Genomic DNA, 18,833 nt, shown 5'->3' on the forward strand with positions numbered 1-18,833 from the left:
TAGGAGTTGATTGGCCATGCCTATTTAGAGAGACATGTCCATTGGGCTACTGTCTCTTCATTTAGAACAACTAATTTAATGATTCAAAATTATTCATTTATTATTGCATTAATTAAAATAATATTAAAATATCTAATTGTTGTGAATTTTAAATTCATAACATTGCCTTCCCCTTAAAAATGCTTTGTCCTCAAAGCATGGGTAACGCCGGGTGTTGCTGAAGAAAACGTTCTGACTTCCAGGATGAATCTTCCTCTAGTAACTTCTTCCACTTGACGAGGTACTCCTTTTTTGTGTTGGACTGGAGTACCTTCTAAAGGGTAGTGAGTATACCTTCTGGTTCTAGGATGATTCTTCCTTCTTCATCGGTCTTCGATATTTCTGTTTGAGCTACCTGGTAGTTTTGCCCTAGTACTCTCTTGAGATTTGATAAATGAAAGGTGTTATGGATTTGACAGTTGTTAGGTAACTTCAGCCCATAAGCCACGCTACTTATTTTTTTGATTATTTGATATGGACCATAATATTTAGGTGATAGTTTATTCTTTCCTTGTTGTTTTAATGACAACTGCTTATATGGTTGAAGTCTAACAAAGACCCACTCTCCTTCTTCAAACTCCCTTTCAGTGCGATGTCTATCGACTTGTTGTTTCATTCTATTATGTGCCATCGTTAGATTCTCTTTTAATAAGTTAACGATCCTTTGGTTCTCTTCTAGGTGGTTTTTGACTGCTGGAACCCTAGAATCGAGTAGTGCAAAATCCTTCCATCTGGGTGGTTCATAACCATAGAGAGCTTGGAAAGGTGTCATTTTAGCTGACGTATGGTAGGTGGTGTTATACCACCATTCCGCCAGGTGTAGCCACTAAGTCGACTTAGTTTGTTTTCAGTGACAAAGCAACGAAGATATGTTTCCAAGCACTTGTTCACGACCTCAGTTTGACCATCTGTCTAGGGATGATAAGTTGAACTCATGTTGAGGGATATCCCTGCCTGGTGGTAGAATTCCTTCCAAAAATTTCCCTTGAACCTTGCGTCTCTATCACTCACTATGACTTAGGGGAACACATGCAATTTGTAGATGTTTTTACAAAACATATCCGCAATTTGCTTACTTGTATCCGTTTTCTTGATGGCCATAAAATCGACACATTTAGTGAGTCTGTCGACTACAACAAATATCTTGCCCTTATCGTCAGACGCAGGTAGTCCTTCTATGAAATCCATCGAAATCTCTTCCCATTTCTGGTTGGGAATGTGTAGCAGGTGTAACAACCCTGAGGTTGGAATATTTTCACTCTTATTCCTTTGACAAATATCACATTCTGCAACATATCTCTGAATTTCCTTGCTCATGCCCTTCCAATAGAATGACTGTCAAACGTTGTAGTAAGTCTTGTAGAACCTGACATGTTCCTCTGCAAGTGAATTGTGAGATTCTTTAAGAATTTTCAACTTAAATTTGGATGTTGGTGTTAGGTAAATTCTACCTTTGTACCACATTATGTCATTCTTCCACTCGAAATTGGTATGTTGATTGATATTCTTAATCATGGAATCACAATCCTCATCCTTGGCATACTTGGCTCGTATTTCGTCCAACCATTTTGGAACAACTATCATGGTGGCACATGTTGTGTTGTCGTCATCCTTATGTGAGAGTGCATCAGCTACGACATTCTCTTTTCCTTTCTTGTGCAATATTTCTGGGTCGAAAGCTGACAACTTCTCCATTTGCTTCTGTTGTTCTGTTGATAATGTCTTTTGCTGAAGTAAGAATTGAAGATTGTTTTGGTCATTCAGATTGAAAATTTACTCCCAAGCAAGTATTGGTGCCACTTCATTAAAGCATGTATGATGGCGAGCATCTCCTTTTGGTATGCTGATTTTAAGCCTTCTCGTTTATTAATTTTCTTGCTTTCAAATGCTATAGGGTGGTTGTCTTACATTAATACGACTCCATTTCCAAATCCTTAAGCATCAAAGTCAGCTACAAATGGTTTGGAGAAGTCAGGAGTCGCTAGCACTGGTGTGGTTGACATTACTTCCTTTAGATTCTCGAAACACTTGTTTGCTTGGTCATTCCACTGAAAAGCATTTTTCTTTAACAAATTGGTCAGGGGTGCTGTTAGATGTGCATAGTTTTTTATAAATCTTTTGTAATATCTGGTTAGCACTAGAAATCCTCTCAGCTTGGGTACGTTCTTGGGTTTGGGCCATTGTTTGATTGCCTTGATTTTGTTGGGATCCACCTTGACTCCTTCCCTAGATATAACATGTCCTAGGTATTTAACTTCTTTTTTCCCAATAGTACATTTTGATAACTTGGCGTAGCACTGATTCTTATCTAATACAGATAATACTTCTTCCAGATGCTTGAGGTTGAAGCATAAAAACTGATAGCTTGTTGGCTTGAATGTAAAAATACACGAGAGGTATTTGTAATAATAATTTATTATATATAAAAATGTATAAGTGATGAATGTTACAATGAGAACCCGCATATATATACCTAAGCAGGTGTCCTTTCATGACTAGGCATGTCTTTTAGACATGCCTTTTCACTTAACTTAATGACTATTTAACATAACCAATATTTGATTATTTAATATTTACATTTATTTTATTTATTTACTTGTTATGAATTATATTCATAACATAGCCCCTTCCTTTAGAAGCTTTGTCCTCAAAGGTTTCTGGTCACTCGATATTTTCTTCATTTAGTGTCTGTCACTCGATATTTTCTTCACTTAGTGTCTGTCACTCGATGTACATAATCTGGCAAGCGTCTCGTGATGTAGAATATGTAATATTCCCTTGGATTTTTTTTTTTTTTTTTACAATTTTTTTTCAGTTATATATATATATATATATATTAAATATTTTTTTAATATAATATAATTAATTCGCTTCGTTTGACCGAAGGCATAAGCCACAAGCTCTGAGTTGAACGTCAGTTGACCGAAGGCATAAGCGACAAGCGCAGAGTTGAACGAGGTGGACGACGGCTTGTTGGGACAAGCGAGTACAACGTATGGGCAATGACAAAGGTGTCGGTGGTTTGTGTAGCGGGGATAGGCCACATGATATGTCAAGTAGGGATGCAGAGTGGTGTGGACGTGGACAGGGTTCAGGCATTGTCTATCTGTCGACGGTTATGATGTTTCGGCAGGAAATAAGGCAGCGGGGAGTGGTGGAAACGACAAATATTAGACAACATTAGTCAACCATTAAAAACATCGGAATAGTGGAAGGGTATACGAAAAGTCTTAAAACCGCATAGAGAAGTTCGAAGGTTGTTTGATGACTCAACCAAGCATAGCTCACCTCGTTCATCAATTCCTTTTCTACTTACAACATGTGGCATTGCTTGGCAGAGTTCAGTCACTGACCTAAAACCAGCGGATAGAATATCCTTTCCAAATATTTTATTGTAGATATTCAGAAAAGCAGATTCACTTTGACCTCCTAGCACAAAAAGAGGATGGATCAAAACTATATGGACTCTATAATGTATTCTAGCACGAAATTGTGGTACTGGATCTAAATATTGTTGAAACTCTCCATGCAAGGAATCTCGGCTCAAACTCTGGATCTCATTCAAGAAGATACTTTCAGTGTCCTTGTCATGATTAGCATCCTCCAGAGAGCATGAGGGACCAATAATTGCACATCCCCTTGTCATGAAGTTGTTGCTTTCATCTTCCACGTCGCTGTCCACATCACTCGTTACATGATCAAGATTAATGCTACCCACATCACTATCCTCATCATTGTCACAGTCGTCATTGTACTCATGACAATCTCCACCGAAGACAGAACTTTCAGACTTCTCATCTCTAGTTTTCATTATCATCCCAATTAAACCCTCAAATGGATTTCTTTCATATTCTACATCATAGGTACTTAGGAGTGTTGGCCTTACACCTACGAAAAAACCCTTAATGTCTGGAAACTGTGGTTACAAATCACTTAGTGTACCTGAACCCTTTGTTATATTTGCCATGAAGGTGTAACCCTTGTTGAGCTTGTGATCACCCATGTCTTGAGGTAATGAAAGATCAGAATTACAAATCTTCATCCAATTTAATGGTTGATATGAACTTCTTGGAGGGAGAAACTTTTTAATTGCACTTTTAAAATTCATCGCTTGTAGAGGTCTTTTTTGTGAAATTGGAAATATTGACCCTTTTACTAAAGGCAACCTTGCTGGTTGCTGCTGAAAAGCTTCATTACAATTATCTTTACCATTATAATCTTTAAGATCATCTTCATTCTTATCATAATCTGAAATTGACATAACCTCTTTCTGATCTCCCGCAGAGCGTGGTGATTCTTCATCAAATGTATTACCCTCTTCATTTTTTTCATATTCCCAATTGGATTCAAATTTTGAGTGGTCTTTTTCTTTAGTTTTCATATAACTACTTTGACTATCCTTCTCATCACAACTGTGGTTGAGATTATCTTCATGTGGATCTCCGTCACTATGACCAAGTTTATTTTCACCATTATTAAAAGTAATGTTTTGTGCCTTATTCTCATCATTTTGATCATGGTTTTCTTCCTCCTCTTCTTCAAAATCCACTTCTTTTTCTAACATGTCATCTTCATAATTATCTTCACAAATATCTTCTTCTTCATCACCATCAATGTCTTCTTTAGCATCTTCCTCGTTGTTATGATATTGTTCATGTTCTTGTTTTTCGAGATAGTCCTCATCCACATCAAGATCAACTTCATCTGGATTTTCAACATTATAATCTTCTTTATCTATATCAGCTTCATCGAAATCATTATCTTGATCTAGATCATCCTCATTCACTTGAAGATCGACTTTATTTGAATCCTCATCTTGATCTGTATAAGCTTCCTTGGAATCATTATCTAGATCATTTTCCTTATTATCGATTTCTTTTCGACATTCTTTAACTTTTGCAAATGATTTTTCTAAACACTGAAATGCTTCTTGAATTTTACTAAACTGTTCAACACATTTAGGATGTGAACGTAATGGCACATTGTGTGGTGAACAACGTTCAAAGACCCGCATGATTATATTGTGCGCCATGGCTCCGATACCACTGAAGCATAAAAACTGATAGCTTGTTGGCTTGAATGTAAAAACACACCAGAGGTATTTGTAATAATAATTTATTATATATAAAAATGTATAAATGATGAATGTTACAATGAGGACCCGCATATATATACCTAAGCAGGTGTCTTTTCGTGACTAGGCATGTTTTTTAGACATGCCTTTTCACTTAACTTAATGACCATTTAACATAACCAATATTTGATTATTTAATATTTACATTTATTTAATTTATTTACTTGTTATGAATTATATTCATAATAGAGGTGCTCTTTCCATGTCTTACTGCAAACAAGAATATCATCGAAGAAAACTAATACAAACTTTCGCAAATATGGGTGAAAAAGTTCATTCATGGTTGCTTGGAAGGTGGCTGGCGCATTTGTTAAACCAATGGCATAACTTTAAACTAATAATGCCCTTCGTGGGTTCTGAACGCTGTCTTTTCGATGTCTTCTAGTCTTACCCATATCTGGTAGTACCCTTACATTAGATCTAATTTTGAGAAGTATTCTGCACCATGTATTTCATCTGGCATTTCATCAATGAACGAAATCAGAAACTTATGTTTGATGGTGATTTTGTTTAACCCTCTGTAATCTATAGAGAAACGGAAGGACTCATTCTTCTTCTTGACCAATACTACGGGTGCAACATAAAGACTTCTACTTTTCGTAATGATTCCATGCTTCGGCAGATCTTGTATTAATCGTTCTATTTATGTTTTTTGGTGATGGGGATAATGATATGGTTTAATGTTTACTGGTGTCGAGTCTGGTTTGACTTCAATGATGTGCTCAATTTGCCTTTCTGGGGGTAATTTCATTGGCAGATCTTGAAAAACCTTCTCGTATTTTTGGATCAAGGATGAGATTTCTGATGGTTGGTTAGTCCCTTCTATCGATAATAACCCGAGCTACTAACATTCTACGACAAATGCTGGTGCTCCCTTTCCAATAAGTTTCTTCATCTGTTGAGCGGAGTGTAGGAATTTACAGGGTAAGTTCCTCAGACAGAACACCAAAGGACACCGCTCACAAACAGATCACAGATCAATACACCAGTGTTTTGACGTGGTTAAAACCCTCAAAGAGGGAAACAGTCCACGGCCTGAGCCAATGTGGCCACTTCAGGCAATTTATTAGTAAAAGAATGAAAATTTACATACGCTTCTCTCATTGACGGATTACCCTACAAATGACCCTCCATGCTCTTTAAATAGAGATCATGGACCAATCAGGTGTTAAGCCACGAATCAAGTGTCGGTAATACCGAGGAGAGAATGAACCGTCGGATCACTACATATTGTGACCGTCGGATTGTAAGTTACAAAATGTACATAGTAAAGAAACACACTTTACCTAACTCTATACCTAGCTCTATACTAGACCAAGTTGTACTTAACTATTTCCTATGTGTCGGAATATCCTAACATCCCCCCTTAAGAACAACTTGGGATAGGATTGAAGGATTTACAAATATGACACAATAGGAGAAGGAAGGAGGCACTAGAGCCGATCCCCCCTTAGTGACAACTTCCTGAACTCCAACCATAAATCGAAGTTTAGTGAACTTCGCCTCTGTGAGAGCCTTTGTAAAGATGTCTGCAACTTGATCATCTGTTGAACAATATTGCACTTCAAGAACATGGTCGTGAATGAGCTTTCTGATGAAGTGCATGTGCAGTTCAATGTGTTTGCTGCGCTGATGTTGGACTGGATCTTTGCATAGCTGAATGGCACTTTGATTATCACACCAAAGTGTAGTCGGATGCTGCTGCTGAAAGCCAAACTCTGACAGGATCTGACGAAGCCACAAGGATTCCTTACTAGCTTCTACGGCACCACGATACTCTGTTTCTGCTGAAGAAAGAGAAATGGCACCTTGTTTCTTGCAAGCCCATGTAATAGGTCCTGAACCAAGAGTGAACACATAACCTGCAGTAGACTTCCGATCATCAGGGTCACCAGCCCAATCGGAATCAGTGAAACCAACCAATAGAGGAGCTGCTTCAGCACTGTAATGAATCCCAAACTGAACTGTACCTCGAACATAACGAAGTATTCTTTTAGCTGCTTTCCAATGACTTTCATGTGGGTTTTGCATAAACCGAGCAACAAGGCCAACGACAAAGGAAAGGTCAGGACGAGTATGGGTTAGATACAAAAGTTTTCCTACAAGTTGAAGGTATAAGGTAGCATCAACTTCAGGAGAAGTACAAGTGACTGAAAGTTTGACTCGAGACTGAAAGGGAGAAGGGGCTGGCTTACAGTCTTCCATGTGAAAATGGCGTAGAATATCGCAGGCATACTTGGACTGAGAAAGGGAAATACCTTCCTTGGATTGCAAGACTTGAAGACCGAGAAAATAATGTAAGTGTCCTAAGTCTGTCATTTCAAACTTCCTTTTAAGGCTAGACTTCACATGGTTTATAAGGTTGGGATCACTACCAGTCAGGATAAGATCATCAACATAAAGAACAAGAATGATAAGAGACTTGCCCACTTTCTTGTTGTAGACAGTATTGTCAGAATGACACCTAGAGAAGTCAGATTCTAAAAGAAAGTTATCCATTTTGGCATACCAAGCTCGAGGAGCTTGCTTGAGACCATAAAGGGATTTCTTAAGCCGACATACAAGGCTGGAGTCTGTTTGTATAAAGCCAATAGGTTGTTCCATATAGATTTCTTCATGCAAGTCCCCATGCAAGAAGGCGGATTTAACATCCATCTGATGGACTTCCCATTTGAAAGAAGCAGCAAGGGAAAGAACAAGGCGGATAGAGTTCATTTTGGCAACAGGGGAGAAGGTTTCAGTGTAGTCAATGCCTTCAACTTGTGAAAAACCCTTAGCAACAAGACGAGCTTTATGTTTATCAACTTTCCCATCTGGTCCATATTTGGTTCTGTAAACCCATTTGCATCTAACAAGTTTTCGTCCCTTTGGTAGAGGAACAAGATCCCATGTATCATTTGCCAATAATGAATGATATTATTCATTCTTAGCTGCTTCCCAATCTGGATGCCCTGAAGCTTTTGCAAAGGTGACAGGATCATAATTCATTGAAGCTTGAGCCAGTAAAGAAGAGGCTCTCTCGAGCTGAGAACGTGTACGTCGCTGATCTGTAGGATCACCGGTAAGATCACCTGCTGCATCCCGAGTAGCACGGACCCATTTTGGAAGCTGAGGAGCTGAAGGAGGATCCTGAGAAGGTGGGGGAGGATTTTCATCCTCGCTTTCATCATCTGAAGAAGAAATATTTTCAAAAGTAGAAGAGATAGGGAGAGGTGGCACATCCGCCGAACTAGGCTCGCAGGTCGATATATTTTCAGCAAACTTTACATCTCTTCTAATGATAACATTTTTGGACTTAAGTGGAATAAGTCTATATCCGTTGACATCTTCAGAATATCCAACAAAAATACATTTTTCACTCTTAGGTTCTAAAGCTTTATGTTTCTCATCTGGAATATGGGCCCATGCTTCACGTCCAAAAACACGAAAGTGACTTACATTTGGTTTGGTTGAGCTCCATGCTTCTTCTGGAGTGATATTCTTTAAAACCTTAGTAGGAGTGCGATTTATTATGTAATTTGCACAGTTAATTGCTTCTGCCCAATAATTAAGACTAAGTCCTTTAGATTGAAGCATACAATTAGCCATTTCGTTTAAGGTGCGATTCTTCCTTTCAGCTACACCATTTTGTTGTGGAGTATATGGAACAGTATGTTGCATTTGAATTCCATTCTCAGTGCAAAAGTTGATGAATGTGTTTTTAACATATTCTCCGCCATTATCAGATCTTAGCTTAAGAATTTGATGTCCAGATTGTTTTTCAACAAAGGCCTTAAAGGCCAAGAACATGTTAAATACTTCACTCTTGAGTTTTAAGAAGTATACCCAAGAGCGTCTGGAGAAATCATCAATGAAACTTAAGAAATACTTGTAGCCAGAGAATGAAGCAACTGGAAGTGGACCACATAAATCACTATGCACGAGCTGTAAAGGGGCTGAGGCGTGCCAAGAGGCACATTTTTCAAAATTGTCCCGATGATGTTTTCCGAGTACACATCCAGAACAAACACCATCTCTACAAGATACCATTGGAAGACCTGTCACCATATTTTCTTTACATAGATTCTGAAGAGAGCGATAGTTTAAGTGACCAAATCGCTCATGCCAAAGTTTGCTCACTTCATCATTATGAGCAACAAATACTGAGGGAAGATTTGATGACCCAAAGTTGTGAAACTTATACAACCTTGTAGAATCATCAGCAATGCCAGTAGCTAAAATCTGTCTAGGATCTCTTAGGTCCTTAATTGCAACATCGTGAGGTGAAAATTCAACTATTTTACCTTCACCTTAATGGGTTATCTGATATACAGATAGAAGGTTGCAGGATAAGGTTGGAACACATAATACATCATTAAACTGACCATTGTCTAGATGAACAGTTCCAGTCCCTACAACACTAAGAGATCTATCATCACCAACATATATATTTTTGGTGTTACAATCATTTAAAGAAGAAAACATGGCTTTGTTTTTGGCCATGTGATAAGAAGCTCCATAATCAATGAGCCACTCATGAGAATGAGAAGAAGAAGATACATTTAGTGCATAGCCAGACCGAGATGCTTGACAACCACATGCAAAAAGTGCCATTCCTGAAGATGAAGTTGAAGTTGAAGATTGCTCCAAATGGATGTTATGCTTCTTCATTGCTGCTTCCAAGGCTTCCATCTTCTTAAAGCATTTGTATTCTAAGTGGCCATCTCGACTACAAAAGTTGCAATGTCTATTAGTCTTCTTCCCTTTGTTTTTATTTGTCTTATCATTTTGTTGAAACGATTTTTCATTTTGAGACTGAAATTGCTTAGGACCCTTGTTTGGTTTAGGACCATTCTTTTTAGGATACAACTTCTTAGGATTCTTTGGATTTGGTTGCTGCTGGGTGGCTAACGCTTTCTTAGAAGAGTTTCCAAGATGAAGAAGACCAAGGTGTAAGAGTTTTTCTTGTTCTCTTATTAAAGAATCACAAAAGGAATCAAAGGAAGGGGACTTGTAGGTTTGTCCTTGAGAAATGAAGGCTTCTCTTGTAGAATGGAAGGTGGAAACAAACACAGAATAGGCTGGTCCCAACTTAGTAAGAATGGAGTAGATAAGGCTACTATCTTCTTTCTTAACCTTAACACCTTCCAAGAGAAGTCTAAGGGTCTTGAACTTGGACAAAAAATCTTCAATGCAAGAAAAATTATTGGGGTCCAATGTAAGCAATTCATTTTCAAGTTGATGGGCTTTAAGTTCATTTTTAATTCCAAAGACTTTAGTAATCTGTTTCATTGCTTCGTCAAGAGTATCAAGTTCTGCAATATGGAATCTAAGATCTGGAGAAATAGACATCCCTATCAACCCACGTGCTTGGTCTTGCCTATTTTCCCATTTAGCTGCCTTGTCTTCATCTTTCGGTTTGGTCTCTTGGCCTGTGGCTATTCTGTAAAGACCTTTACTTCTAAGTAAATCCACAATGTAGGACCACCATTGGAAGTAGTTGGTGCTGTCAAGAATAACTTGGCATGGACTTTCCATTTAAAAAAAAAAAAAATGAAGCTATAGATGCTGAAACTAAGTGTTTCAATGGAAAGATCTCGAAAAATTAGGCTGTTTAAAAAAAAACGGTTCTGAAAATGGCTTCAAGATGAAGAAGTTATGGCTTTTTGAAGAAAATTTGATGAAGTCGCCGATGAAGTGCGGGAATGTGCGGAAATGAAAAATCCGCCCCCACAAAATGGAGACTTGAACCCAAGACCTCTACTCTCATAAATTAGCTTTGCACCAAGTGAGCTATACAAAAAGTTTGAGAGAGAGAGAGGGGGGGGTTGATGCTTTGGGTTGCGTGCTTGCTTTGAGAAAGCTCTTTTTCCCTACAAAACAAAAAACACAAAACCCAACATGGACATACAAAAAAAAACGAACCTTGCGGCTCGAAGTTAGCTTTAGCCGGAAACTAGATATTTTCAAAAAACGAACCTTGCGGCTCTAAGTTAGCTTTAGCCGAAAACTAAATATTTTCCTCAATGTTTCTGATTTTCCGAGATCACACTAAGGTGCAGCGGAAAAGAGCATACGCATGAGAAAAATCCTTCCTTTCTGTTTCTCATTTGCCCAGATCGCACAAAGTCGCAGGGCAAAGAGCATACGCAGAAATGAAAGGTATAGATCCGGTAATAAAAAAGGCTAAATAAATCGAAATCGAAATAAACAGAGAGAAAATGACTGTAAACTGCAAAATAAACACTGTATACCTCCAGATCTTAAAAATGACGCAGTTAGGGCTACCGGAAACCTTTTCGCGTGAAACGAAAGGGGTTCCTCACTGGAACAGATGCTCCCAACACAACAGAGCAGTTCTCTCGGCCCGAAAGCAGTCAGAAACAGTAGATCTAGGAAACGGTTGTTGGATGCAGTTCTACCGGCTTCAGATTTGGATCACCAACAGACGCGGCCCTCAAATAGCTCTGATACCATGTAGGAATTTACAGGGTAAGTTCCTCAGACAGAACACCAAAGGACACCGCTCACAAACAGATCACAGATCAATACACCAGTATTTTGACGTGGTTAAAACCCTCAAAGAGGGAAACAGTCCACGGCCTGAGCCAACGCGGCCACTTCAGACAATTTATTAATAAAAGAATGAAAATTTACATATGCTTCTCTCATAGACAGATTACCCTACAAATGACCCTCCATGCTCTTTAAATAGAGATCATGGACCAATCGGGTGTTAAGCCACGGATCAAGTGTCGGTGATACCGAGGAGAGACGTGACCGTCGGATTGTAAGTTACAAAATGTACATATTAAAGAAACACACTTTGCCTAACTCTATACCTAACTCTATACTAGACCAAGTTGTACTTAACTATTTCCTATGTGTCGGAATATCCTAACACGGAGATGACTTGAGTTGGTGGAGCTTGAAACCCAAACAGCTTATATTTCCTTCCATCCAATTCAGATTTAATGAACTGCTTTTGGTGATTTGCTGAATACATGCCTAGTGTTTGTAACCATTGTATCCCTAAAACGACGTCTACTCCTTCCAGGGGGACTGTATAAAAACTGGACTCCATTTCATATTCGCTTAGTTGCAACTAGACTTTATGGCACTTGCCTACTCCACTATACATTTTCCATCCGCTACCATAACTTTTAAGTTTGCTATAGGGTTTGCAAAAATGTTCAATCTTTTTGCAACATTACATCTACGAAGTTGTGCGTACTCCCTGAGTCTATTAGAACGATAACATTTTTGCTTCTTGATGTGACCTTTAAACTTTAGTATCTATGGTTGAGCTATCCCTGTGATGGTTGCCAAAGAAATTTGTGGCATATCTTCTTCTGATTTTGGACTAGGGTTTGCATTTTTTTCATTGTTCTCTTTGTCAGAGCTATCTTCTGAAGATTCTTCTTCTTGTTTGGCTTTCCAGTTGTACAATTTTTTCATTGCGCATTTGTGTCCTGCGTAATACTTGTCTCCGCATTTCCAACATTTCCCATATCTTTTTCCTTTCAACACTAGGCTGTTGTTTCCCTTCATTGCTTATTGATGGTGGAATGTACTTGCTAGTGTTCTCTGACGATGGTTTACTTGAATTCCCCTTGGAATAGTTGTTAGTTCTCTCGTTACTGGCATATGTTGCCTTGTGGAGTTTATATTTTCGCTCGATAATTATCGCTGTGTCTGGCATCCTCAATGGTTTTGGGTTTCTGCTATTTTAACTCTTCGCGAATGTAATCTTTAAGGCCACAACGATACATTTTTAATAGTTCTTCATTTGAGAACCCTCTCTGCCTTACTGCTAATACTTCCCATTCGTGAGTGTATTCACTCAATGATCCTTTTTGTTTCAGGTGAACGGATCTCTCATAGACATCATCCTCCTCTTCGTCATGAAACGTTTTTAACAGGGCATTTTTAAAGTTTTGCCAATTGAACGAGCACCCTGTACATTTAGATGACCACCATAAAAACCAATTGTTTTCTTTTTCTTCTAGGTAGTTGGTTGCAGTCATGACCCTTTCTTGCTCGCCGAGTGGGGGGTTCGCTACAAAAATGGCATCCATCTTATTTACCCATATGATGACGCCTTTATAGTTATTACCATCATACTTAGGTAATTCATTTTTGATTTTAAGATGGTTCCTTTCGGAAGATTTGGTATAGTACTGGCTTCCTTCAAAGTGTATTTGTGGAATTCGTAGCTTTTCGTGCATTGGAAATCCTGATCTAGCGAATTTTCTCCTTCCGGGGTTCGGGGACTTTGCGTGGCTGAAGGTGGGTTGGCTCCTTTATTAGATTGTCTCACCATGTCTTTTATGTCTCGGATATTTTGTGCCATGTCGTTTTGAGTCTTCCCAAAATTGTCTTGCTTCCTTTCAACATCGTCAAGGCGTTTTCGCAGCCTGTCGAGTTCTTCTTGAATTTTTTTTGAATTATCATCGTGACCCATTTTGTTCTTTTCTTCCTACTGGACCCAATTTTTAATAATAATATATATATATATATATTTAAATTAAATAATATATATATATATATATATGTATTTAAATTAAATAATATATATATATATATATATCTATGTATGTATGTATGTATGTATATATATATATATATTATTTTATTTAAATAATAAACTATATATATATAATTTAACTGTTTAATAATATATAGAGTATAATTGATTCATAGCGTTGTATTCGTCATACCCTTTGACCTGTTCGACGTGGCAGCTGACTGTAGCGTGAAAAGGGATCTCCAGTTGGGCCTACAACTTTGAGCACGTAGAAATCGAGTTCTGGCGGCGTTAGGTTTTTTAGTGAGCACAGTCAGCGATCAACACAACTACCGGTATGACAACAACGTTAACGGTTGGTCGGCAATGATAGGAGCGTAAACTGGTTGGTCGACAATGGCTCGAACAGGGGGCTTGGGACGTCAGTAGCAGGTGGGAAGACGACAAGGTCGCAGAGTGGCGGCGAGCAAGTGGAAGATAGCAGCGGAGGTGTGGAGGAACAGAGGGGCGGAGGACTGGTAGATGGGAGGCCCGTTGGGCCTGACAGCCAGCTGGGTGACATGGGGGTTGTCACCAGACACTGTTGGCTCCGATACCATTGGAACGTATGTTCTGAATGATTGTTTCTTTAGACTTCAAAAAATTAAAACATAATTTAACTTATGTAAGTAATATATATATATATATATATATATATATATTGAAAAATGAATTGATGAGTACAAGGCTGCAGTGATGCTCCATAAATAGGAGTTGACTGTCCATGCCTATTCAGAGAGACATGTTTGTTGGGGCTATTGTCTCTTCATTTAGAAAAACTAATTTAATGATTCAAAATTATTCATTTATTATTGCATTAATTAAAATAATATTAAAATATCTAATTTTTGTGAATTTTAAATTCATAACATTCTTCGCTAAGAGGGAGTGTTAGTTTTTGTAGCATTAGGTGTGTTCTAGCCACAAAATTTGGTAGAGAAGCTAGAAGACATGAGATCTCCAAAACCTAGAAATCGTTTCTGGAAATTTCGCCTAGAAGTTTCTCAATTAGATTATTAACCATTTTTAAAATATTTCCTAAGTCTAAACTTAGGGAATATGGTTAATTAATCAGTATTAATTGAGATAAGGTGAAAATCATCTAGAAACACACACAAGTTGATCTAGAAAAGATGTAAGCCATTGATTAAGATTTAACTTGGCCATTGGAGTCCCAACAGGAAGATATAAGAAGGGATCGATGTGGTGATGGAGAATACACCAGTGCAGATACTCCGTTGCCTAGGCAGTTCGATTTTCTCAATGGTAGTGATTTAATAGCGAAGATAGAGCCAGAGGGTGAGTAGCAGGTGGTTGAGGAGGGTAGCAACATTCCAGGAGGAGGTTTTCCAGTTCCAGGAAGAGGCAGTGAGAGGAAGGTCGAATTCAATAGAGGCTCTACGCAGCCACTGCGTAGAAAGTGACGTGGAAGTTTTAGTGTGAGTTTAGGAAGTCAATCTCGGGGGTAGATATTCGCGGTGGAGTGCGAGAAAAAATCTCACAATAATTTTGCTAGTATTTTCTTCAGATTAGATTGCCAGTAGAGCATCTAAATTATTGTACTCAGATATGCTGCTGAAGAATAATAATAAAACGTCTTCTGTTGCACCAGTTTTCCCGCATTGGGTTTTTCCGAGGACAATTGTCCAAAAATAACAGTGTTAAAATTCTTGTGTGTGCGCTAGAATTTCTTAGTTTCCGTTATGTTTATTTTCTGCATTATTTTTATGGTGAAAATTGTAGTTTTGATTTTATTCATTGTTTGCTGTAGCAAATAAACCGCATAATTAAATTTACAGTTGTTGCAATAGATGAAAACTACCCCGAAGTAATATCAGCAACGCTGAGTTTGAGGCTCTAAAAACCTTAAACCAGAATCGCGATATTGTTGTCCTAAAAGTCGATAAAGGTGGAGCAGTAGTCATCCTTAACAAGGATGATTACCGATCCAAGATGTTGGATCATCTTAACAATAGTGGAAGTTACAAAGAGTTTTCCAAGAATCCTTTAAAGAAGGTTTCAAGGGCAATTGCTCTTGCTATCAAGTCTTGTAATTTTACTGATTCTTTTTCTCAGAAGCTCATAGAAAGCAACCTCATCACCCCTAGGATCTATGGCCTTCCAAAGATCCACAAAGAAGGGGTTACCTTAAGAGCTATTGTCAATACCATCAATGGTCCTACTTATCTTCTTGCAAAATTCCTTGCCTTAAAGCTTAGACCATTGGTTGGTTGCACAGAGTCTTTCGTCAAAGACTCTGCGTCGTTTGTTGATGATCTTAAGAAGGTGAAGCTTGACCCCGATGATATTCTGGTTAGTTTTGACGTGGTCTCCCTTTATACTTGTATTCCCATCAATGAGGCCATGGAGGTTATCAATAGGCTCACTGACCCAGATACTGCTCGGTTAGTTGAGTTGTGTCTTACTTCCACCTTTTTTAGCTTTGAAGGAGAGTTCTATGAGCAAACTTGTGGGGTGGCCATGGGCTCCCCCCTATCCCCGGTCGTCGCAAATCTTTTTATGGAAGATTTCGAGTCCAGAGCTTTGTCCTCAGCCCGTCTCTTGCCAAAGCTTTGGAAGAGATTTGTAGATGACACTGGTGTCATTTGGTCTCATGGTCATGATGAGTTGGATCTCTTCTTCCGTCATCTCAATGAACAATCCTCCGCCATTAAGTTCACTATGGAAAAGGAAGTCAACGGTTGCCTTCCCTTCCTTGATGTTCTCATCTCTAAGAATATTGATGGTTCCTTCTCCCACCAGGTTTTTTGAAAAAAAGACTCATACCGATCAATATCTCCACGCCAGCTCTCATCATTTCCCTGCTCAGAAGTTAGGCGTTCTCAACACACTGGCTACTCGTGCATTGAGAATCTTTGATGAGAAAAGTTAGCAAAGGAGAAGTCTCATCTCTTGGATGTCTTCGTTAAAAATGGTTACAGTAGACACCTAGGTCAGAAAGCCTTCCTCAAGGCCCAGAGGGAGCACTCTGTCCAAAAAGATCCTAAAGGCCGGATCCTGGGGGTACACCTCCCCTACATCCAAGGAACCACTAATAGGATCGCTAGGATTCTTAAGAAGCATAATATTCCCTCGACCTTTAGGCCTCTTAACACCATCCGTAGCTCGCTTAGATCTGTTAAAGATCCTGTCAACCCTAAAGACATGAAAGGGGTCTATGTCATTCCCTGTTCCTGTGGGGCCCCATACGTTGGTGAAACTGGTCGCTCGATTAATCAAAGGATTAGTGAGCACATAGCAGACTTGAGGCATGGTAGGGCCAAGTCCTAAGCCCTTGTTGACATGCCGAGAAAACTAAACATCAAGTTTGTATCGAAAAGGCTCAAGTTATCGCAAGAGTGGCACAATTTCACCATCGTAAATTGAGGGAAGCCCTTGAGATCGAGAAAAGACCTTTGAATCTCAATAGGGATGACGGCTGGAAGATTAGTAGGTGTTGGATCCCAACCCTTTTACCTTAGCCTCTTCTTCGCCTGACCCCTCTTGGTTTGTTTAGCTGGTCGTTGTTTTCTCTTGATATCATTGGTTTAGTAATAATAATATCACTCTTTTAATTATTCACCCTAGACCTGGATTTTTAATAATTAACTATTGCAATTTTATTCATTTCACTCATATATTAAAAAAAATAAAAATAAAATAAAAAAATAAAAAAAATAAAAAAAATAAATAAATAAATTTATTTTACCCTAGACTAATATTATTAATATTAATTGGTAATTAATATTATAATATTAGCTTGGAGTTAATCTTATAATATTACTAAAGGTTATCACGATTCACAATAATATTACTATTGATAACAATATTTTAATAATTTGATGTAAAAAATAAAATAAAATAAAAAAATTACCTTAGTCTATTATTGATAATAATATTCATATTATTAATAATATTAATTTAAAATTAATATAGTAATATTAGCTTGAAGTTAATATAATAATATTACTAATGGTTAATATAATAATATTATTGTAAATAAATAGATAAATAAATAATTAAATAATAATAATAATTATAATAAAAAATATTTATACTATAACCGTTAAGGGTCTTTTTAACCGTTGCACGTTCATATAGCCGTTGAAGGACCTGCATGCTCTATTTAACGGATCGCTCAGATTTGTTCCTCAACTTGTCCTGACGATGAACCACACTAGTTGGTTCGAAACGCGTCGACAAATGATTCTCTATGTGATTTTGCTGAAATCATTCTTACAATCAAGATGAAATTTTCTTAGAGAGGCAGCTTAAAGTGAAGATAACAGGTTGCTTAGGTGACTGGTGGTTGTATTGCAGTTCTTTGAGTTAAAATATAGAGGAATCCTTTCTATATCATAATGGGCCCTCCTATTGCTTGCTTTATTTGCAGGTTCAATAATAGGACTAAATCAGCCTTGACATAGGTTTGGTTTTCATGCCCTCTTTTTCCTCAGCTAGCTAGCTTAACTCATTCCATTAATCTATCTATTTGTTCGAACTTGAGCTAATCCCAGTACTAATTTTTGTTTGCTAGCCATCCTGGTATTTCTCTCTTGTGTTGTGCCTTGTGGATTAGGGCTTTTATCATTAAGTACGATTTGGGAGGTAACAGGGTGTATGCTTTAGTGTTGTTAGAGTCATGTTCTCGTTCTATTTTTGGTTTTTTGGTGTAAGCTTGTGATTGCATTTTTTATTCTTCATTAATATCATTTGGTTGTTTATCAGCAATTAGTGTTTACATGGCATGATTATTATGAACTCGGCACTGCTGTTTATTGCAAATTTAAATCTGTGGTTGGCATTGTAGAATGTACCCTTTTCATTTGTCACATTGGCACTTACAACTATCGAAGGTAACATGGGTGAAATTTACTGAATCCTGGAAGCAAATTGTTTTGTGCAAGAAAGTTGTGACTGTTTTGAGTTTTTGTTTGTTATTTTTCAATCAGAAATAATAGGGAAGATATCGGTTCAATTCAATGTTTGGTGAAGGAATGGCAGTATAGTTGTGCCTGGATTGTAATTTAATCATCACATGGCTTGTAAGCATTGGTTAGATATTAGCAGCACCATAAGTAAATTAGTGTCTCGTTAAAGGAATGCTAATGGTTA

The 18,833-nt window shown here is 37.9% G+C and overlaps 1 protein-coding gene across 1 annotated transcript in view; it reads left to right on the forward strand.

The window, feature by feature from the left end:
- Positions 1-18,833, forward strand: part of ATLIG4 (DNA ligase IV) — a 495,731-nt gene that overhangs the window by 200,070 nt on the left and 276,828 nt on the right. The gene's annotated exons all lie outside the window — the stretch shown is intronic.

Source organism: Pinus tabuliformis, chromosome 4_2 (genome assembly GCF_031772625.1).
Source record: "Pinus tabuliformis cultivar Carrire ecotype Pingquan chromosome 4_2, CPIR1, whole genome shotgun sequence".
Lineage (NCBI taxonomy): Eukaryota > Viridiplantae > Streptophyta > Pinopsida > Pinales > Pinaceae > Pinus > Pinus tabuliformis.